Raw genomic sequence first — 23,509 nt, forward strand, 5'->3', positions numbered from 1 at the left:
GCGTCAGTATCCCCTGCTGTTGTCTGTATTACAACGGCGAGATCCCCTCCGCGAAACGAGACTTTCACTTAGGGACCATCAACAAATGACTTTTCAATTACACAAGAACAATGTTCTTTTTAATACATCGACAGCTTCCCGATCGTGTGAATGTGAAACAAATCCACTCTAGAGCAGGGGTTCCCAACCTTTATTGTGCCAAGGACCGGTAGATACATTAAAAAAAAATCGCGGACCGGTTGTCAATTTTAACTGATTTTAATATTTACTCACCACCAGCAGGTAGCAACAGAGGCTAATTGTATGTAACAGCCTGAACAAATACTAGAACAATATGCATCCAAAACATATTAACAACGTTTAAAAAATAACCGGTGTTGTTTTTTGGTTTTTCGGAAAACCAAAAAACCGACGTTATTCAGTTTTTAAACCAAAACGGGAAAACAGATAAATCAACGTTTTGGTTTTGTTTGTGTGATTTACGGATAATCCAGTGAATCCTGGGAAAATGTCGTTCGTTCCGGTGCACTTCCGACAGCATTTAGCACTACATCGAGATTAAGATTAAACTAATTTATTTTGGGAACAGCCGCATATATGCCGGTGTCGGACAGACACAAACACACTGAACACACAGAGCTGAGCTGAGCAGAGCACATACACACACACATCATGCGCCTTGGTGACTGACTGGACATCTCCTTCATAAAACTAATAAAAGGGGGAGTAATCGGGCAGTTCGATGTGTGTAGATGTGTGTGTGGTTAACACGGAGCAGCCTGCAGTCACTCTTAAACTGTTCTGATTAAGTTAAACACAGCGAAGGCGGTGCGTAAAAAGGCACAGCTCTTTACCGAGTATACGTCCCGCTGCCTCCATTTCATGAAGGAGGGTTTCCTTCTATAAAACAGCTGCGGGCAGCAGATACCGTGAGAGTCCCGGACATTAATTCATAGATCAAGGCAGACTGGTTTACTCTCCTGTTTTGCCAATCCGGTGCTTAAACAAATAGCTCTACACCCCTGGCCGACATCCCTGCTGAAAAAACCAGCATAGACCAGTTTAAGATGGTTGCTGGTTTTAGCTGGTGTTAGCTGGTGTTAGGCTGGTGTTAGGCTGGTTTAGTTGGTTTACCAGGCTGGACAAGCTGGCCAGGCTGTTCTTGCTGGTTCAAGACCAGCCTGGTCAGCTAAACCAGCATAGCCCAGCATGGATGTCATGCTGGTCTATGCTGGTTTTAGCTGGTTTTAGCTGGTCTATGCTGGTGAAGCTGGTGAAGCTGGTCTATCAGCAGTCTTGCTAGCGAAACTGAAATAGACACAGACAGACAGAGAGGGCGGGACACGGGGGAACGGCGACACGGCAGTGGTTGAAACAAAGCGGTATGTTTTGACTGGCACTAACGGTCGAGGAGTGAAGATCAGTTGAACGTTTCTGTGACTCCGCCCAGCGGCTGCTCTTCTGAGAGGCACCGCTCTGACAGCTCTGTCTACTGGGAAACGCGCTAAAAGTCCTTCTGGAGGTAAGCAACACTACACAATTTCACCAAGTCTGAGAGTAAAAGCTTTCTCGAAGGTTCGTTTTGCTTTCTTACAACGTTACGTTAATGTTAACTTAACCTTACGTTTGCTAGGAGGCTAGCTGTCTTAGCTAACAATAGTTAGCAGCTAACGTTTTCTGCAGTTTGTGTTTCCCCTGAAAAACGTGATGCAGCTATAAGTTGTAAGTTAACTTAACGTTATCTTACAAGTTGAGAGGGTTACGTTTTGTTTAAAATCGTCAATGTAATGCCATTAGAGGTGTAGGGATGCCAGCGATTATTCGATTATTCGATTATTCGTTACAGTCTCCATAATCGAATATTATTTTTAAAAATCGATTTTATTAATATATTTTTTTATTAATATTTATGTTTTTCTTTTTTTTCCTGGTTTGGTTTCAACCAAAATATAGACTAATGCTAATAATAGTAATAGTATTAATAATTGTAAATGACCATTGATCACACCACCAGTTTGTTTTACTGTAAACTTGGAGGAAGCCAGCAGCGCAGAGTGCAGACTGCTGCTGCAGCCTGGTACACACCGACCCCGCCCCGCCCCCTCCGTCGTGGAAGGAGGCGGTTTCCTTGAGTTTATGGCAAGCGTGGAACCAGATTACAGGGTCCCGGGCCGTACTCTTATCAACTGTCTCAAAGGTGTCGATAACCACCGACGGGTGGACGGCACTTACAACTAAATCCTATTTTACCATAACCTGCCATTATATCGATAGTGAATGGGAGATGAAGAGTGCGGTTAATTTAGCTGAGGGGCTCCGCAGTGCTCTGTGCCCTCGGAAAGGGTTTTTTCGGCGGCAGGACTAATCCTTAACCGGCTGCGCTCTCGCCTACACCCATACATACATACACATAAAGTAGGCTATTTATTTAATTTATTTCAATGATGCTATTATTAATACTGTTCTACCTGAAGAGCCCTTTTGTACCATGTACACGTTCCAGTAAAAGAAAACAACGGAATACCATTTGTCAGTGTTTTTTTTTTCCTCCTCCCGGGAGGGGGGAGGGGGAGGGGGGGTGGCGATTAATCGATTAATATTCGCCAGGGCTGTCCGATCTTCGATTTTGGTCATGGTCAGTTTCTGGCATCCCTATGTAGGGATGCCAGCGATTATTCGATTATTCGATTATTCGTTACAGTCTCCATAATCGAATATTATTTTTAAAAATCGATTTTATTAATATATTTTTTTATTAATATTTATGTTTTTCTTTTTTTTCCTGGTTTGGTTTCAACCAAAATATAGACTAATGCTAATAATAGTAATAGTATTAATAATTGTAAATGACCATTGATCACACCACCAGTTTGTTTTACTGTAAACTTGGAGGAAGCCAGCAGCGCAGAGTGCAGACTGCTGCTGCAGCCTGGTACACACCGACCCCGCCCCGCCCCCTCCGTCGTGGAAGGAGGCGGTTTCCTTGAGTTTATGGCAAGCGTGGAACCAGATTACAGGGTCCCGGGCCGTACTCTTATCAACTGTCTCAAAGGTGTCGATAACCACCGACGGGTGGACGGCACTTACAACTAAATCCTATTTTACCATAACCTGCCATTATATCGATAGTGAATGGGAGATGAAGAGTGCGGTTAATTTAGCTGAGGGGCTCCGCAGTGCTCTGTGCCCTCGGAAAGGGTTTTTTCGGCGGCAGGACTAATCCTTAACCGGCTGCGCTCTCGCCTACACCCATACATACATACACATAAAGTAGGCTATTTATTTAATTTATTTCAATGATGCTATTATTAATACTGTTCTACCTGAAGAGCCCTTTTGTACCATGTACACGTTCCAGTAAAAGAAAACAACGGAATACCATTTGTCAGTGTTTTTTTTTTTCCTCCTCCCGGGAGGGGGGAGGGGGAGGGGGGGTGGCGATTAATCGATTAATATTCGCCAGGGCTGTCCGATCTTCGATTTTGGTCATGGTCAGTTTCTGGCATCCCTATAGAGGTGTTGTGTTGAACATGAAGTTAGCTAACTGTAGCTCTCCACCAAAGGTTAGCATGTTAAGCTGTACTTTCTGTGGCAGCTAGCTTAATACAAAGAGGGTTTTTGTGCTTCATTGTAAACTTTTCTTACAAATGTGTGTTAATCTACCTGAAATTGTGGGGACAGTTTTTTTCTACTCAATGATACAGACCATTGTTGAGGAGATGCAAAACATACATATACTTTGAGTAATGTTACTTTGCTGCTAAAAGATGAAACATTATCAGATAAGGACATCACCAAAGTGTGTGAGTCTGTGTGAGTCTGTCTGTTCTTTGCATGTCGTACACACTGCTCTGGTATGAATTAAAAATATAATTGTAAAATGTAAATCTCGCTCTTGTCATCATTCAGGCTTTGCATTTGAACCCCTATGACTGGTTGCGGACTTGAAGGGAACGCCTTCCTGACATCCAGGAAAAAGGTGAGATTCTAATCTAATCTAATCTAATCTATTTCAATGCCAAAAGCAAGTTATTGTTTTTAACTTTTTTTTAATATGATTTTTTGGGGAATTTCAGTTTTATTGGATAGTAGAGATCTACTGGAAACAGTGGAGAGGGAGGAGATGATATGCAGCAAAAGGCCGAGCCGGATGGTTGCTGCTCCGTGTGGAACGTGTTCTATCAGGTAAAGCACTTTGGTACCCAGTTATTTATGGTATTGAGTTTGAATGTAGCCTTTGGAAGGTATTTCCCAACAGTGCATTGTAAAGACTGAAAAAACAGGCTCAGGTTAAAGCTTGACTTGATTTGGTCTTTTACTTAAGAGGATGTTTGTCCTCCTGTCTTCTTTTATTTCCTTATCTTTCTTTCAGGTGTAACATCTACCAATGGTTGTACATGACACCACCTCTTTGCTGTCCTACTAGTCAACCCTCCTGATCAGAGCCTTTCCTAAATAGTGGTAAGTTGTTTAACAGTTCAGTGTACGTTAATTTAGCAACTTAATGCTTTACTGCTGTTGAATAAACCCTATATATATACATCCATCAGCAATCAATAAAACAAATCATCCAACACAAAATAGAAGAAATCTGGACCTATTCTATTTCTTTTTATACCACAGCATCTATTGGGACTGCTCATTGATGTCATCAAGAGCCATTGAGTCTACCTTTTGCAGTCGGCCTATCAGAATGTTTATCATTTCTTTGTCTCTTAACATTCCTATAATCATTTGTTATTTTATTGTTGATATTGTTTTGTTCTTTATTTTTGTTGTGAGAATCACTTTGCAATTGTGTAAGTGCTATATAAATAGTTATACTAATATAATTGTTGTTACCATCATTACTATTATTAAAAATGTCTTCTTTGTTTTCTTTATTCATCGCTGCAGAAAGGTTAAAAAAGTTCCCTGTACATGGAACCATGCCTGTCCTCTGTTCCACATCTCTTCAGTCAGTTCTGGACCCTATGACTCTGTTCCACATGTCTTCAGTCAGTTCTGGACCCTATGACTCTGTTCCACATGTCTTCAGTCAGTTCTGGACCCTATGACTCTGTTCCACATGTCTTCAGTCAGTTCTGGACCCTATGACTCTGTTCCACATGTCTTCAGTCCGTTCTGGACCCTATGACTCTGTTCCACATGTCTTCAGTCCGTTCTGGACCCTATGACTCTGTTCCACATGTCTTCAGTCCGTTCTGGACCCTATGACTCTGTTCCACATGTCTTCAGTCAGTTCTGGACCCCATGACTCTGTTCCACATCTCTTCAGTCCGTTCTGGACCCTATGACTCTGTTCCACATGTCTTCAGTCAGTTCTGGACCCCATGACTCTGTTCCACATGTCTTCAGTCAGTTCTGGACCCCATGACTCTGTTCCACATGTCTTCAGTCAGTTCTGGACCCCATGACTCTGTTCCACATGTCTTCAGTCAGTTCTGGACCCCATGACTCTGTTCCACATGTCTTCAGTCCGTTCTGGACCCTATGACTCTGTTCCACATGTCTTCAGTCAGTTCTGGACCCCATGACTCTGTTCCACATGTCTTCAGTCCGTTCTGGACCCTATGACTCTGTTCCACATGTCTTCAGTCAGTTCTGGACCCCATGACTCTGTTCCACATGTCTTCAGTCCGTTCTGGACCCTATGACTCTGTTCCACATGTCTTCAGTCAGTTCTGGACCCTATGACTCTGTTCCACATGTCTTCAGTCAGTTCTGGACCCCATGACTCTGTTCCACATGTCTTCAGTCCGTTCTGGACCCTATGACTCTGTTCCACATGTCTTCAGTCAGTTCTGGACCCCATGACTCTGTTCCACATGTCTTCAGTCAGTTCTGGACCCCATGACTCGGACACTAGTTCTACCAAGGCTTATTAGAAGTAAGCAGTGGTAGGAGAGTGGAGTTATCTTTGTATTTAGGCTGCAAGTCGACAAGAATAGATTACAAATCGCTTAAAAAATTGTTCAGACAAGAGGCACCATGTGTTACGCAGGTGCACATCCACTGGAGGAAGATTCTGAAAGTAAAATATACACTTCTCACTAGAAATGTAATCATAAAGCATTATTACGGCCAAAGTATCCTACAATTCAGGATTTTCCACTGAAAAAAGTGTTGGATTCAAGATTCAAAGGTTTTATTCTCATATGCTCAGCAGCTACAGTGTAGAAATGTCAATGCAATTCTTCTGACCTGAGCTCCTCCAACAATGCAACATATACAATAAAATACAAAAATACAAAATAAAAAGTAGTGCAAAAAGTTTATATACATGTAATATAATAGAATATGATATTTACAAGAACAGAATATTAAATAAAAAATTAAATACGGTGTATTGCGTGGACAATAGACCCAATCACAGTGAATGTTCAAAACTAAACTTGATACATTTTTCTTTTTCATCTCACAGTGCACATATTTAAGTAATCATAACACAAAGCTAAAATGTAATCTGTTTTTCCTTTCTCTTTTCAAGAGTGCTTCAGAGGATGGCTGAATTCACAAAACGTGGAGAAGACCGAGAAGGAGAAGTTGGCCGGTTACTACATTTCACAAAAAATACAGGACCTTGTGAAAAACGGAAAGAAACAGTTGAAGGAAATTGCTTAAAAATATGAAGTAATGGGTGTTTTGAAAATGTTTTCAAATGTGTGTTAATGTTCATTGTGTGTTATAAATTATTTTCCTGCTTCTAATCATTTGATGTATGAATATTTATTTACAGACATTCTATACATTCTGGTACCTTTCTGGTAAGGTAGGTGCTCTGATCTGAAATGATAGATGTTCATTGAGCTACTGCAATTGGGTGAGAGTGTTTCATCATCATATATGACCAGCTTAACCATCAAGTAATCCCAGTTAAAGTTCTACTCAAGATCATACCAGTCGGACCAGCTAATGGTGACCAGCTAGACCACTGTGACCACCAGCTTTTACCAGCTATCCTGACCAGCTAATGGTGACCAGCTAGACCACTGTGACCACCAGCTTTTACCAGCTAAACCAGCTATCCCGACCAGCTAATGGTGACCAGCTACTAGACCACTGTGACCACCAGCTTTTACCAGCTAGACCAGCTATCCCGACCAGCTAATGGTGACCAGCTAGACCACTGTGACCAAACCAGCTATCCTGACCAGCTAGACCACTGTGACCACCAGCTTTTACCAGCTAAACCAGCTATCCCGACCAGCTAATGGTGACCAGCTAGACCACTGTGACCAAACCAGCTATCCTGACCAGCTAAAGTGTCCAAAACCCCTCTCAACCAGTAAACTAATCCAGCCTAATATTGACTGGCTGGTCAGGCTGGTTTACCAGCCTGACCAGCCAGACCAGCCTTGTTGGTCTAAGCTGGTTTTTTCAGCAGGGTAGTCTTCGGTATTCTTGTTTTTGGCGTGAGAATAGTTTGGGCAGCGTGAGAGCGTGAGATTGAGAGTGAAAGCGTGTGTCACACGCCAGATGCGTGAGAGTTGGCAACCCTGGCAAACTGAGAACCAATCACTGATCAGAACCTGCTGATTGAGTCTTAAACACACACACACACCCCCTTTCCAATCCACACACACCCTTTCCAATCCACACACACACACACACACACACACACACACCGCTCCCTCGGTGTTCACTGGTGTCGGGGGGGAGTGTTGGCACCGTCTGAAATCCACCACCAGCTCCTTGTTGTGTCCTATGCAGCCAGTGTAGTTATTTGACCCAGCACTGATTTTGAGTGAATAGGTCACATGACCTGGAAATTATTGAAGCAATATGCTCATTTCCCCATCAAAATATTAATATAAAAATATTTAGAGTATGAAAATGCAACAACAAGAGGTGTGTCTAATGCAGCCAGTGTAGTTATTTGATCCAGCACTGATTTTGAGTTATTAGGTCACATGACCTGGAAGTTATTGAAGCAATATGCTAATATTTCCATAAATAATACTAATAAACCATATTTAAAGTATTAAAATACAATAAAAAGAGGTGTGTTCAACACATGTATGCTCTAGAGCAGGGGTTCCCAACCCCCGGTCCGCGGACCGGTACCGGGCCGCGGAGGTGTTACTGCCGGGCCGCGAAATAGCTGTGAGTTTATCGTAATATTTGCAGAATTATAAATATATAAAAATATTTTATCATAATCTTTTTTTCAAAAAGTATTTCATTTTCGCACCTATGCCACCAGTCATATTATTTCATCCAGTAGCTAGTTAATCTTTCACCAGAAAACCGTTGAAAATTGCTTTTATGATGTTCCGAGGGATTCGGCGGCTCAGCCTAAGGTCTGCCTCTTGTGCGCACGAGCATGTTACCGGTGCGCCAAGTAGGAAGAGGAGCGCACAGGAGACAACCGTTTGATTGCAGACTGTTATGTTTATGTGGGGAAATGGTGGTGCATACATTATTTGAGATATATTTCAAACTCGGACTTCATTTTAAGGACATCCCTGCTGAAAAAACCAGCTTAGACCAACAAGGCTGGTCTGGCTGGTCAGGCTGGTAAACCAGCCTGACCAGCCAGTCAATATTAGGCTGGATTAGTTTGCTGGTTGAGAGGGGTTTTGGACACTTTAGCTGGTCAGGATAGCTGGTCTAGCTGGTAAAAGCTGGTGGTCACAGTGGTCTAGCTGGTCACCATTAGCTGGTCAGGATAGCTGGTAAAAGCTGGTGGTCACAGTGGTCTAGCTGGTCACCATTAGCTGGTCCGACTGGTATGATCTTGAGTAGAACTTTAACTGGGATTACTTGATGGTTAAGCTGGTCATATATGATGATGAAACACTCTCACCCAATTGCAGTAGCTCAATGAACATCTATCATTTCAGATCAGAGCACCTACCTTACCAGAAAGGTACCAGAATGTATAGAATGTCTGTAAATAAATATTCATACATCAAATGATTAGAAGCAGGAAAATAATTTATAACACACAATGAACATTAACACACATTTGAAAACATTTTCAAAACACCCATTACTTCATATTTTTAAGCAATTTCCTTCAACTGTTTCTTTCCGTTTTTCACAAGGTCCTGTATTTTTTGTGAAATGTAGTAACCGGCCAACTTCTCCTTCTCGGTCTTCTCCACGTTTTGTGAATTCAGCCATCCTCTGAAGCACTCTTGAAAAGAGAAAGGAAAAACAGATTACATTTTAGCTTTGTGTTATGATTACTTAAATATGTGCACTGTGAGATGAAAAAGAAAAATTTATCAAGTTTAGTTTTGAACATTCACTGTGATTGGGTCTATTGTCCACGCAATACACCGTATTTAATTTTTTATTTAATATTCTGTTCTTGTAAATATCATATTCTATTATATTACATGTATATAAACTTTTTGCACTACTTTTTATTTTGTATTTTTGTATTTTATTGTATATGTTGCATTGTTGGAGGAGCTCAGGTCAGAAGAATTGCATTGACATTTCTACACTGTAGCTGCTGAGCATATGAGAATAAAACCTTTGAATCTTGAATCCAACACTTTTTTCAGTGGAAAATCCTGAATTGTAGGATACTTTGGCCGTAATAATGCTTTATGATTACATTTCTAGTGAGAAGTGTATATTTTACTTTCAGAATCTTCCTCCAGTGGATGTGCACCTGCGTAACACATGGTGCCTCTTGTCTGAACAATTTTTTAAGCGATTTGTAATCTATTCTTGTCGACTTGCAGCCTAAATACAAAGATAACTCCACTCTCCTACCACTGCTTACCTCTAATGAGCCTTGGTAGAACTAGTGTCCGAGTCATGGGGTCCAGAACTGACTGAAGACATGTGGAACAGAGTCATGGGGTCCAGAACTGACTGAAGACATGTGGAACAGAGTCATAGGGTCCAGAACGGACTGAAGACATGTGGAACAGAGTCATGGGGTCCAGAACTGACTGAAGACATGTGGAACAGAGTCATAGGGTCCAGAACGGACTGAAGACATGTGGAACAGAGTCATAGGGTCCAGAACGGACTGAAGACATGTGGAACAGAGTCATGGGGTCCAGAACTGACTGAAGACATGTGGAACAGAGTCATGGGGTCCAGAACTGACTGAAGACATGTGGAACAGAGTCATGGGGTCCAGAACTGACTGAAGACATGTGGAACAGAGTCATGGGGTCCAGAACTGACTGAAGACATGTGGAACAGAGTCATAGGGTCCAGAACGGACTGAAGAGATGTGGAACAGAGTCATGGGGTCCAGAACTGACTGAAGACATGTGGAACAGAGTCATAGGGTCCAGAACGGACTGAAGAGATGTGGAACAGAGTCATAGGGTCCAGAACTGACTGAAGACATGTGGAACAGAGTCATAGGGTCCAGAACTGACTGAAGAGATGTGGAACAGAGTCATGGGGTCCAGAACTGACTGAAGACATGTGGAACAGAGTCATGGGGTCCAGAACTGACTGAAGACATGTGGAACAGAGTCATGGGGTCCAGAACTGACTGAAGACATGTGGAACAGAGTCATGGGGTCCAGAACGGACTGAAGACATGTGGAACAGAGTCATGGGGTCCAGAACTGACTGAAGACATGTGGAACAGAGTCATAGGGTCCAGAACTGACTGAAGACATGTGGAACAGAGTCATGGGGTCCAGAACTGACTGAAGAGATGTGGAACAGAGTCATGGGGTCCAGAACTGACTGAAGACATGTGGAACAGAGTCATGGGGTCCAGAACTGACTGAAGACATGTGGAACAGAGTCATAGGGTCCAGAACGGACTGAAGAGATGTGGAACAGAGTCATGGGGTCCAGAACTGACTGAAGACATGTGGAACAGAGTCATAGGGTCCAGAACTGACTGAAGACATGTGGAACAGAGGACAGGCATGGTTCCATGTACAGGGAACTTTTTGAACCTTTCTGCAGCGATGAATAAAGAAAACAAAGAAGACATTTTTAATAATAGTAATAATGGTAACAACAATTATATTAGTATAACTATTTATATAGCACTTACACAATTGCAAAGTGATTCTCACAACAAAAATAAAGAACAAAACAATATCAACAATAAAAAAACAAATGATTATAGGAATGTTAAGAGACAAAGAAATGATAAACATTCTGAGAGGCCGACTGCAAAAGGTAGACTCAATGGCTCTTGATGACATCAATGAGCAGTCCCAATAGATGCTGTGGTATAAAAAGAAATAGGTCCAGATTTCTTCTATTTTGTGTTGGATGATTTGTTTTATTGATTGCTGATGGATGTATATATATAGGGTTTATTCAACAGCAGTAAAGCATTAAGTTGCTAAATTAACGTACACTGAACTGTTAAACAACTTACCACTATTTAGGAAAGGCTCTGATCAGGAGGGTTGACTAGTAGGACAGCAAAGAGGTGGTGTCATGTACAACCATTGGTAGATGTTACACCTGAAAGAAAGATAAGGAAATAAGAGAAGACAGGAGGACAAACATCCTCTTAAGTAAAAGACCAAATCAAGTCAAGCTTTAACCTGAGCCTGTTTTTTCAGTCTTTACAATGCACTGTTGGAAAATACCTTCCAAAGGCTACATTCAAACTCAATACCATAAATAACTGGGTACCAAAGTGCTTTACCTGATAGAACACGTTCCACACGGAGCAGCAACCATCCGGCTCGGCCTTTTGCTGCATATCATCTCCTCCCTCTCCACTGTTTCCAGTAGATCTCTCCTATCCAATAAAACTGAAATTCCCCAAAAAATCATATTAAAAAAAAGTTAAAAACAATAACTTGCTTTTGGCATTGAAATAGATTAGATTAGATTAGATTAGAATCTCACCTTTTTCCTGGATGTCAGGAAGGCGTTCCCTTCAAGTCCGCAACCAGTCATAGGGGTTCAAATGCAAAGCCTGAATGATGACAAGAGCGAGATTTACATTTTACAATTATATTTTTAATTCATACCAGAGCAGTGTGTACGACATGCAAAGAACAGACAGACTCACACAGACTCACACACTTTGGTGATGTCCTTATCTGATAATGTTTCATCTTTTAGCAGCAAAGTAACATTACTCAAAGTATATGTATGTTTTGCATCTCCTCAACAATGGTCTGTATCATTGAGTAGAAAAAAACTGTCCCCACAATTTCAGGTAGATTAACACACATTTGTAAGAAAAGTTTACAATGAAGCACAAAAACCCTCTTTGTATTAAGCTAGCTGCCACAGAAAGTACAGCTTAACATGCTAACCTTTGGTGGAGAGCTACAGTTAGCTAACTTCATGTTCAACACAACACCTCTCATGGCATTACATTGACGATTTTAAACAAAACGTAACCCTCTCAACTTGTAAGATAACGTTAAGTTAACTTACAACTTATAGCTGCATCACGTTTTTCAGGGGAAACACAAACTGCAGAAAACGTTAGCTGCTAACTATTGTTAGCTAAGACAGCTAGCCTCCTAGCAAACGTAAGGTTAAGTTAACATTAACGTAACGTTGTAAGAAAGCAAAACGAACCTTCGAGAAAGCTTTTACTCTCAGACTTGGTGAAATTGTGTAGTGTTGCTTACCTCCAGAAGGACTTTTAGCGCGTTTCCCAGTAGACAGAGCTGTCAGAGCGGTGCCTCTCAGAAGAGCAGCCGCTGGGCGGAGTCACAGAAACGTTCAACTGATCTTCACTCCTCGACCGTTAGTGCCAGTCAAAACATACCGCTTTGTTTCAACCACTGCCGTGTCGCCGTTCCCCCGTGTCCCGCCCTCTCTGTCTGTCTGTGTCTATTTCAGTTTCGCTAGCAAGACTGCTGATAGACCAGCTTCACCAGCTTCACCAGCATAGACCAGCTAAAACCAGCATAGACCAGCATGACATCCATGCTGGGCTATGCTGGTTTAGCTGACCAGGCTGGTCTTGAACCAGCAAGAACAGCCTGGCCAGCTTGTCCAGCCTGGTAAACCAACTAAACCAGCCTAACACCAGCCTAACACCAGCTAAAACCAGCTAAAACCAGCAACCATCTTAAGCTGGTCTATGCTGGTTTTTTCAGCAGGGTAGAAATGGTTTTGAAAACTTTTGTCACGTAGTGATCGTCTTCTCAATAGACCATCTTTGATAATGTCTTCTGGCCAATCAGAATCACGATAACGGCGTGGTGTTGTTGCAGGAAGTCCCGACGGAGAATACTTTTGCTGTAGTACATCTCTATACATCGATACAACATTACGTGTTGATAGAAATCAACACGTAATGAAATAAGACCCCACGGTTTGATGATTGATAGGTGTGTGGGCTGTCTTTCATTTTGACACACAGAACAATGGGGGCTATCCACCCTTATCCACAATGTAAAGTAATTCACACAGCCTCTTCCCTCTTCTCTCTGTGAGGAGCAGCAGGTTCAGCTTTCAGAACAAAGTAACAAAAAACTAAAATGACATTCATTTTTTTAAATATGTCGTGTAGTAATAGATTTATTTATTTTTCTTCTCAAGAGAGTACCAGAATGTGTATTTTATGTTAGTATTTAAAAAAATCTCCTGTGGGAGAATCTCCCCAGACCCCAGGGGTTGGGTTTTCAGCATGTCAACTCTTTCACCTGTGGGGAAATTGCAGGATTGGCTCCAGGTCGCCCTTTTTATTTACTACAAGACAAATGTGCCTTTTTATTACATACAGTTCAATTTGGATTGAGCAGTGGCGAGCCGTGAGCTTTATACCTAGGCCCTCTGACCCCCACCCCTTCCCTCGAAAAAAAGAAAAAAAAAAAGAGTTATTACGTCACAGCGTATACTTCAGCGGAATATCAAAACAACGGCCCAGGGTGCAAAACGCATCAATGACAGCGACCCTCTACCACACAAAACAACACCTGTGAACCCAATTTGTGTTCTTTGACATTGAAAATGATATTGCATTGTGTTTGTTACTTTCGTTGCAGTTGTATGTCTTAAGTGTAATTTGGCATGCTTTTATTTTGAAGGCGAGTTCACGCTGTTGACAGGAAGTTGTTGTTGCTATGGAAACAAGAAAAGTTTCACAGCGGGCGGAACTTGTCATCTAGTCCGCGATAATAAAACCCACCCATTTAGAGGGAAGATATGATTGGTCAATTGTACTGTCATTTGACATTACTCTCTCGTTCAGTTACTATAGCGGGCCCTCTGTGAATCGCAGAGAGGGCCAGACGAGCTTCTTTCATGTAACCCACATTCAAACAGAGACTGAACAGGCAGATTCGAAGGATTTATTTATTTGGAAATGTTATTTTATTAAATCAAGTTTTTTTTCGGTAAAACTAATGAAAAATATAACAAAAATAATATTAAAAAAATATATATTTAAAAAAAAATTTTTTTTTAATGTTTTTAAATATTATTTTTGGGAATATCTTAGGCCCTCACAGAGGGCCTAGAGGGCCCTGACGGCTCGCCACTGGGATTGAGACAGGGAAATCATCTAAACCTCACGCGTGGCGTTTCACTGTCGGGGGGAGCGTGTATGTAATTACATTGCAAATACTGATTTGAGCCCCACCACTGTATGGGTTAGCCCTACCATAGATTACGCAACAAAAATACTCTGGAGCCGCAACTGCCGACCCGTATTGCGCATGCGCAGATCTAAAATCCAGTAGAAATGATAAAAAAGTAAAAGTCTGCTGCTTATTGTTCTACTAGGCCAAAATAGAGTCAAAGAGTATATGAGAGTGAGAGTGTGTTAATTAATATATTTGGCAGTTTGGAGTAAGTCTGTAGATTTGTTTGTGTGTGTGTTTCATGTATAGGCCTCTCACGATAATTAATTTTGTTGGATACATTTTCCCGGAAATTATTGCGATAAACGATAATATTGTCGGCACCGTTGTATGACCATTTTAGACCACTGACATAATGATAATATATAATAATAATTCAAGTACATCCTTTCAAACTGCTAGTCACATCCTCGTGTAAATGGCAATTTATCGAGGTCAGAAAAGTTATCGAGTTCATTTTTATTTATAGTACGATAAGTCAATGAATTGCTTATCGCGACAGGCACACAATAAAACAGTGGAAACAAACATGTTTGACTTTCATTAGTGCCCTTTATAGTCTGTGTCCATTATTGTGTATTTGTATATATTGTATATATATCCTATATATATGCTAAGGTCCCGCTGCTGACACGATAGCAGTCATTTCGTGTGCATATGTGTAATTAAACCGAATTAAACCTATGATATCAAAATCTCACTCCAGCCAGGTACCCAAAGTTGGCAACCCTGCAGTATGCAGTCAAAGGGTGTTTCTCAATCGCGAGTACGCTTGCTTGGTAGCACATGTCTGCCGAGCATCTTGCTTCAGAAGCGAGTCAAGAATACTTCCATCCTGAAATTTGGAAAACAAAGAGTGAAACAGGCTAGCAAGTGTGCATGTGTGCGTCATATGAGAGGCCCCGCCTTACATTTTCTGCCACAGATTTTGGAAATTGGTCCGTGCGCAAAGCATTGTGGGGATTTTAAGACCGCGGAGTCTACTCATGTGCAGCCTCGATATTTCTCCAAACGGAGTACACCGGGCTCGGTAGATTTCCAAGTATGCTGGAGATTGGAACAGTACTTCGGCGGCACTCGATGACGTAGTATGCTTGAAATAGTGGCTCTCCAGCAGCTTTACTCGCGATTGAGAAACACCCAAAGTCTCACTAAGAATCCTCTACTAGTCAGCTGCAAATATGGTTTTACCCCAAATAAAAATGGCAACGTCCTGTTTCTTCTACGACGTAGAAGAAGCAGGACGTTGCCAGGATGTTGCCATCTATAGTATAGAGGGTTCCCTCAAGTTCCCACTGAGTGGAAAACAAATCTATCTTTGTGGATTTATTTCTCCAATTTCAGAGTGGGAAACCAGTAAACTTTATGTCCTTGGAGACCTCCGGCCCCTTGTGAGACCATCAATGGACCCGCTGCAGTTCGCCTACCAGCCTGCCATCGGGGTGGATGACGCCGTCATCTACCTGCTGCAGAGGTCCCTCTCCCACCTGGAGAAGGCTGGGGGCTCTGTGAGGATCATGTACTTTGATTTCTCCAGTGCCTTCAACACCATCCAGCCCCCGCTCCTGGGGGACAAGCTGCACCATCAGCAGCAGTATGGGGCCCCCCAGGGGACAGTGCTCAGTGGCAGAGCTGGACGGTGCTGGCCCCGTTTCTCTTCAAATATAACAAACATATATTTTTCAACATAAGAAGTTCAAGTAAAATTTAAATTAAATTGATTATAACTGTACATATTTTATCTAAAAGAAAATAATTAGGTAAAACGTTCAATACATTGTTTTAATAAAATACAAAAGATATTTATATAAAAAATGAATAAGTAAAATGTTCAATAAAATGTGTAAATAAATATAAAAAATATGTATGTTTACATAAGAAAAGTTGAAGTTCAATATTAGATAAAACATAAAAAATAATATGTATAGAAACATAAAAAAAATTAAATTTAAATAAAACATAGAAAATTATATTTTTATAAACATAAAAAACTAAAAGTAAAATATTAAATAAAACTTTAAAAAATATATTTGTAAAAACATTAAAAAAATAAATTAAGAGAACATTTTAATAAAATATATGCAAACAAAATAAGTTTTAAAAAATGGGCACATTGTACTGACATGTACATATACCATGTATAACAGTCAGCAACATGTGTATTCAAATATATACAGTGGTGTATTAATATTAATAAAGTATCACTGCAGGATTTCACAGGTTAAGGGTTAGGCTCTATCCTCTGTCTGAATAATACAATAACACTTTATAACAGAAAACACAGCAATGGTGGGATAAATGTGAACGATATTCAGCACCTATGTAATATATAAACATGTGAAATATGAATTTGATGCTTCTACATTTCCACTGTGACCATCTTGATGTGTGTTTGAATGCAGGTGGGGTTCAGCAGCGTGACGGACTACATCACCTACACCTGGGTCAAAGACGACGAGATGAACTCCAGCGAGGAAGCCACTCAGGTAGAGACTCCTGCAACATCTTTAATAACATGTTTGAGTTATTAAAATACCTATGTTTCAAGTGATCAACATGACACAGCGTCTTATTTAGACGTTAGAGAAACTAGATGCACGAGGATGGACAAGGAACGGCTAATTGGTGAATTTGAAATAAAGATAATTATACATTTATATTCATTTAATATATAGTGCTTTTCTAAGGACTCAAAACACCTTAAATAGGGAGTTATTTTTATGATAAGTCCTTATTTCACTAAACAAGGTGGAAGTTTTAACTTTTAGTTGAAGTTACGTCATTGTATTTTATTTGTGTTTTCATTTTATCTTGTAAACATTTATTTTTTAAATTACTTTATAATAGTTTTTTAAATAGTTCTAGAAAAAAGTTATATATTTGTTTATTTTGTCCAAATTATTTCCTCTTACTGTGTTTTTCTAAGTAAATTCCTTCTATGTGTAAATGTACTTGACAACAACGATATATTTTTATTCAAATTTAGGACATTAATCGACATCTCTAAGCACCAACTATTCTATTTTTTAATTTAATTTAGACAAAAACCTACCGTTGATAACACTAGAAAAGCACATAAATGACTAAAAGGTGTGTGTGTGTGTGTGTGTGTGTGTGTGTGTGTGTGTGTGTGTGTTTTGTGTTGTTTTACTACAGCGGCGCTCTGCAGTGCATCATCGGAGTCAGTGAACCATTCAAGGTGAGAGACGCACACACACAAACAAATGTTGTGGAGATCCAGCATAACACAACAGGAAAGAATGAAACAGAGAGGAATCAATAAAACACAAACACAGATATAGCTGATAAGTAATTATTATTTAGTTGTTGCAACAAACAAACAACAATGGGAAGTACATCACCTGCTGCCACAGCAGCCAATCGTGGAAATGCCCCCCAGAACAGAAGAAACACAGGGCTATATATACTTTTCTAAATGACACACGAACATGTTCCACAAACATGTTTAACGCACACACATTTTATCATGCAGCCAACCACACAAATGTCACATGTTTTTCTCTCTGAAAGCTATACCTGTATATGTTTAAACGTCATCATCTCATGACATCTTTAGGATTAGTTAACTAACAAAGGTTAACTGTTTTTATAACCCGAGGCCTTCTCTGAACTTCCTATACCCTCGGTGTCAGCTCACTTAAAATGAATACATCTATTGATAATTCAGAACGACCATTGTCTCTCTAACTGTGTGTGACCCAACTCAGTAACACACATCATATGGAATACCATGTGATTATTAATGAATATCATAAATACGCTGTATTAAACATTCTGCCATAACACACACACACACACACACACACACACACACACACACACACACACACACACACACACACACACACACACACACACACACACACACACACACACACACACACACACACACTTGTGTAACTTGCTGCTGCTAACACACCGGGGACACATATTCATGCATGATACTGTCGGTCCCCTTTAAAGGGCATTTATCATGCAAAATGCACTTTTGTACGTCTTGTATACATGAATATGTGTCCCCGGTGTTCCAGGGAACTCACCAAGTGTCAGAAAACACAACCCTCTCTATTTTCCTCCATACCCAAATCTCTAAAAAAGGGGCTGCAACGGATCTGATACAGACTGATCCAGATGTGAACATTCCTCTGATGTCAGGACGGCGGAGCTGACCTATCAGGGGAATGAGAGGTTGCCGTGGCATGGTAACAGCATGGTAACACAACGCTCGTAACTCGGCCCCCTCCTTTGCAGGGGGGCGTGGTCAGCTGCAGCGCATGCAAAGACAGGGTGGAGGAGAGCAAAATAGAGCGAAATGAGGCATGGCTAAAATGCATAATCTGTTTGGTATTTTGAAAAAGAAAACTTATAAATATACCTTATATAGGTATGGCCCTACAATATATTATTCAAAAATAGCATGATAGGTCCACTTTAAATAGCCTGTTAGCTTATTGGCTAATTCCACATTTTAGCTACCTGTTGCATTTCCAAAAATTAGCAAAAGCTACATTTGTTCGAAATACTCTTGGCAATTTCTGCACTTGAAAACTAAATTAAGTGGGTATAGAAGTTCTGAGGAATGAATACTAAAACTGCTCCTGACTTGATGCACAGAGCTGTGTGGAAACAATGTGCTTTTTCATTTGTAGAAGTTTAGTTAAAAGGGAAAACAGATGTAACTGTGTTGGTTTCACACAAATATTATACTGTAAAAAGTGCAATAATTGCTGTCAAATTGTAGTGGAGTATAATAAGTATAAAGTAGCATAAACTGAGAATACTGAAAAGTGTACTTAAATGCAGTACTTGAGTAAATCTACTTAGTTACTTTCCACCACTGGTTTTACACCCCCCTCTGTTTCAATCTGGCCTTATCCTGTTATATGTTGTTTCCACACCTTCTTTCTCTCCCCCATGCTCTCTCTCTTATCTCCCCCCTGCTCTTCAAAAAACTCTTTATTTTTCTCATACAGCCTGTGCTGCAGCGCCTCTTTTCACCCTCTGTCTGAAACCAGAGCTGCTCTGATTGGTTTGCTGGCCGGCTCTGTTGTGATTGGTCAACCGTGAAGAGATGTCCCGCCCCTTAGCCTATCACGTACAAAGAGCTGGAACGCTAATTGTAGTCTTTGCAGACCATTTACATGCACACAAACCTCTATAACACACTGGAGGAAAGGGAATAAACCCCCAAATCATAATAGGGCAATTTTAAAGACCATTTAAACATATATGTTGACCTGAAGGACCTGCAGGACGCCTGAAGCTCTAGAAACTCTGTAGACCAAAATCACATTTCTTCTGTCTGGATTGAAAGAATCAGTAAGGTTAGTATTAATAGAAGCTTCTCATGTTTGGTTTGACATGAACTTCAGACTCTGTGGATATTGCTGGATCTGCTAAAGGTTTTTATTTCCTCAGTCGCATGTATCTGCATCTGCTGATAACGGGGTTTAAACGCTCTGAGTAGCTCCTTCTGTGCACAGCTGTTGAACGTTGAAGAAACATTTGCAGGATATTATCTCTAATTGCAACGTGTGTGTGAGCTGAGGCCGGGCCATCCAAAACACTTTCAGATGTTTTTCATTTTGATTTAACTTATTTAAAGGTGGGGTAGGTAATTTTGGAGAAACCAGCTCGAGATCGCTAGAATTTGAAAATACACAGCCGGAAAGAATCTACCACTTCCTTACAGAGCCCCTCCTCCAACACACACGAACGTGCACATGACCAATGAGGGCACGAGATAAGTTTGTGCACAGATGGAAGGCTGACAGGCAGGTAGGCCATCCAGTTATTTTAGCCGAGCCGGCTCAGATGATTGGTCGTGCTTTTTACAGTACTACGGCTTCCACAGATTATATTTTTTTATGGATTTTTTGTCAAAGCACTTCAGATATTCATTGCTATCGGGATGTTAAGAGCATTCCATGGAATATAACAAAAAGTGTATCTCGAGCCGGTTTCTCAAACTTACCTACCCCACCTTTAACCTTTAAATTAAACAAAGGTTTTTGGTGCACAGGAAATATGATCTTGTGTATTATGTTGAGCATATTGAGTACTTTTGATTAGATTTAGCTTGTGTACTTTAAGTTACATTTTAATTCAGGACTTTTACTTGTAATGGATAATTATAAGATCTGTTTCTACATTTACATGACATGTCACTTGTTAGACGCTTTAATCCAAAGCGACTTACATACTCAATACTGTGGACAATCCCCACAGGAGCAATTTGGGGTGAAGTGTCTCAGGGACACAACGACATGCTGACTGCAGTGGGGTTTGAACCTGTGACCCCCTGATCCGAACACCAACGCACCAGCCCACTGCGCCACACGCCTCCACTGAAGTAAAGGATCTAAGTACTACACTAATGTAATTTTCATTCCACTAAATTTATTTTACAAAATTAATTATTAGTTACTTAACAGATTCAGATAATTAGTTAATACAAACTAATTAATAAACTATGATATATAATTATAGGTTAAAACATCCAGCAGTGTATAAAGCAATTGAAAGTAGCTCCACTTTTATCAGCTGTGACGGACACATTATTGAATACAAAATAATAATCCAGTAAATACAAATTCTGAAATAGGACATTACACACAAGAAGTACTTTTACTTTTGGTACTTTAACTATATTTTTGATGCGAATACTTTTGTGCTTTTCAATGCAGGACTTTTACTTGTAACAGAGTACTTTCACACTTAAGTATTTCTACTTTATACTCAAGTAAAATATCTAAGTAATTCTTCCACATCCGAGTACAGGACATACATAAGTACAGTCCAGTATAGTATAGAATAGAAAGGGAGACACATCTCTTTGTCTCCCTTCTGTCAAACACTAGATGGCGCCGTTGCACTGTACTTCCCACATTCACTATGATTAGTGCGAATGCTGTTTACAGCATTCCACTATAGTTCTTCGAATCTTTATTCTTCCCCTTATTATTTCAGCCAATACTTTGGCACTCCATAACTTCAGCTTATTTTCAGCTACAGAAACCATTCAAATATTAAACTATTCAGCCTGTTCAGGAATCGATGGGAAACCTTCACATTTTTTAAAATATTTTATACTTCTTGAAATATTCAGCTTTTTAAACTCTTTTTTTAACATGGAAGTCAATGGGAGATGCCTTCAAATCCTCTTTTCCTACACTTTGCGCCAAATGCTACTCCTTCCACATACTTTCAGCTAGACACTTCATTCCAACTTTCAAATGATCACAAGACCTTCAGCTATTCAAACTTGACTTTTATTTTTGATATCTTTTACACTTTTTGAGATAATTAACTTTGTTTGGAGCTTGGTAAAGAGGCTTTCTTCAGATTTTAACATTAGTGTGGATGGAGCAGCTCGTTAAGTCTAGAGTGCTTTGATCTCAAAACAGAGTGGAGGGGTGCTTCAAATTCTCCTCAAAAAATGTTTTAAACTTGCCATAATTCCCAAACCCTACACTCCTCAGACATAATTTTTCATGAAAAACGTAGGAAAACCTCTCCTAGGTTGGAAAATAAAAAAGAATTAAGAAAAAATATTAAACAAAAATGCCTCTTGAGGGCATGAAGACACAAAAAGTCCACCTAGCTCCCAATTGATTCCCATGTTAAATCTTTCCGGAACTTTCTTCAGAACAGAGAGAAGTACACTTTAGACAAACTGCTCCCATCTCCACATTTTACACACAAAACCAAAAAAAACAACATATATCAGTTCATTGGGGTTCCCTGATGCTCACGGTCTGGTCATTTTTTGATAGGAGCCATAGTTTTTTAACAGGTGGCAAAATTGTCAGATATAATCCTCAATGCATTCTTAATGTGACTCAGTGCTGCAGTTGGAAAATCGTCATAAGTCGTCACCATGGTAACCTTTGATCTCTGGGCTTACACACACAGGTGTTTGTAAACATTCATTCACTACTACTTACATTTAATATCTAACTCCTTCAGCCTACTTTCAGCTATAAACCATTCAACTATTACATTATTCAGCTATTTCAGGACATTGGGGCTATACATGTAGTTGTTTACACCTTTTTAAACCTTTTCTTTTAAATATTAAGCTTCTTCACTATTTACTGCGAATGCTGTATGCTGTGCATTGAAATATCAAAGATATTCTGCTTTTTCATCACATGATGGGAAACTTTACATTTTTCAAAAGTTGTTATACTTGAAAAAAATATCTAGGTTTTTAAACTGTCTTTTTAGATGTTTAACTTGTTTCTCTCTCTCTCTCAGACTCAGACACAGACTCTCTCTCTCTCTCAGACTCAGACACAGACTCTCTCTCTCTCTCTCTCTCTCAGACACAGACTCTCTCTCAGACTCAGACACAGACTCTCTCTCTCTCTCTCTCTCTCTCTCAGACACAGACTCTCTCTCAGACTCAGACACAGACTCTCTCTCTCTCTCTCTCTCTCTCTCTCTCTCAGACACAGACTCTCTCTCAGACTCAGACACAGACTCTCTCTCTCTCTCTCTCTCTCTCTCTCTCTCTCTCTCTCAGACACAGACTCTCTCTCAGACTCAGACACAGACTCTCTCTCTCTCTCTCTCTCTCTCTCTCTCTCAGACACAGACTCTCTCTCAGACTCAGACACAGACTCTCTCTCTCTCTCTGACACAGACTCTCTCTCTCTCTCTCTCTCTCAGACTCAGACACAGACTCTCTCTCAGACACAGACACAGACTCTCTCTCAGACACAGACACAGACACAGACACAGACTCTCTCTCTCTCTCTCTCTCTCTCTCTCTCTCTCTCTCTCTCTCTCTCTCTCTCTCTCTCTCTCTCTCAGACACAGACTCTCTCTCAGACACAGACTCTCTCTCTCTCTCTCACAGACACATCAAGAGAAGAGAGAGGGCGATCAAGAGAAGTGAGAGAGGGTGATAGAAGAGTGATAGGGTGATCAAGAGGACAGAGAGAGGGCGATCAAGAGGAGAGAGAGAGGGCGAT

General features: G+C 40.4%; 3 long non-coding RNA genes across 3 annotated transcripts; 2 read left to right on the forward strand and 1 right to left on the reverse strand.

Annotated features, from left to right (window-relative positions):
* Positions 1-1,105: 1,105 nt before the first annotated feature.
* Positions 1,106-5,128, forward strand: LOC117475913. Its single transcript, XR_004555217.1, has 5 exons — positions 1,106-1,522; positions 3,910-3,979; positions 4,077-4,185; positions 4,373-4,461; positions 4,897-5,128. It is a non-coding gene; the product is annotated as an uncharacterized LOC117475913 (long non-coding RNA).
* Positions 5,129-5,697: 569 nt separating this feature from the next.
* Positions 5,698-6,587, forward strand: LOC117475915. Its single transcript, XR_004555219.1, has 2 exons — positions 5,698-5,890; positions 6,491-6,587. It is a non-coding gene; the product is annotated as an uncharacterized LOC117475915 (long non-coding RNA).
* A 2,458-nt stretch (positions 6,588-9,045) lies between these two features.
* LOC117475914 lies at positions 9,046-9,815 on the reverse strand. The gene is made up of 2 exons (XR_004555218.1): positions 9,743-9,815; positions 9,046-9,142 (listed from the first exon to the last, which is right to left on the reverse strand). It is a non-coding gene; the product is annotated as an uncharacterized LOC117475914 (long non-coding RNA).
* Between the last annotated feature and the right edge of the window lie 13,694 nt (positions 9,816-23,509).

Source organism: Trematomus bernacchii, unplaced genomic scaffold (genome assembly GCF_902827165.1).
Source record: "Trematomus bernacchii unplaced genomic scaffold, fTreBer1.1, whole genome shotgun sequence".
Classification (NCBI taxonomy): Eukaryota; Metazoa; Chordata; class Actinopteri; order Perciformes; family Nototheniidae; genus Trematomus; species Trematomus bernacchii.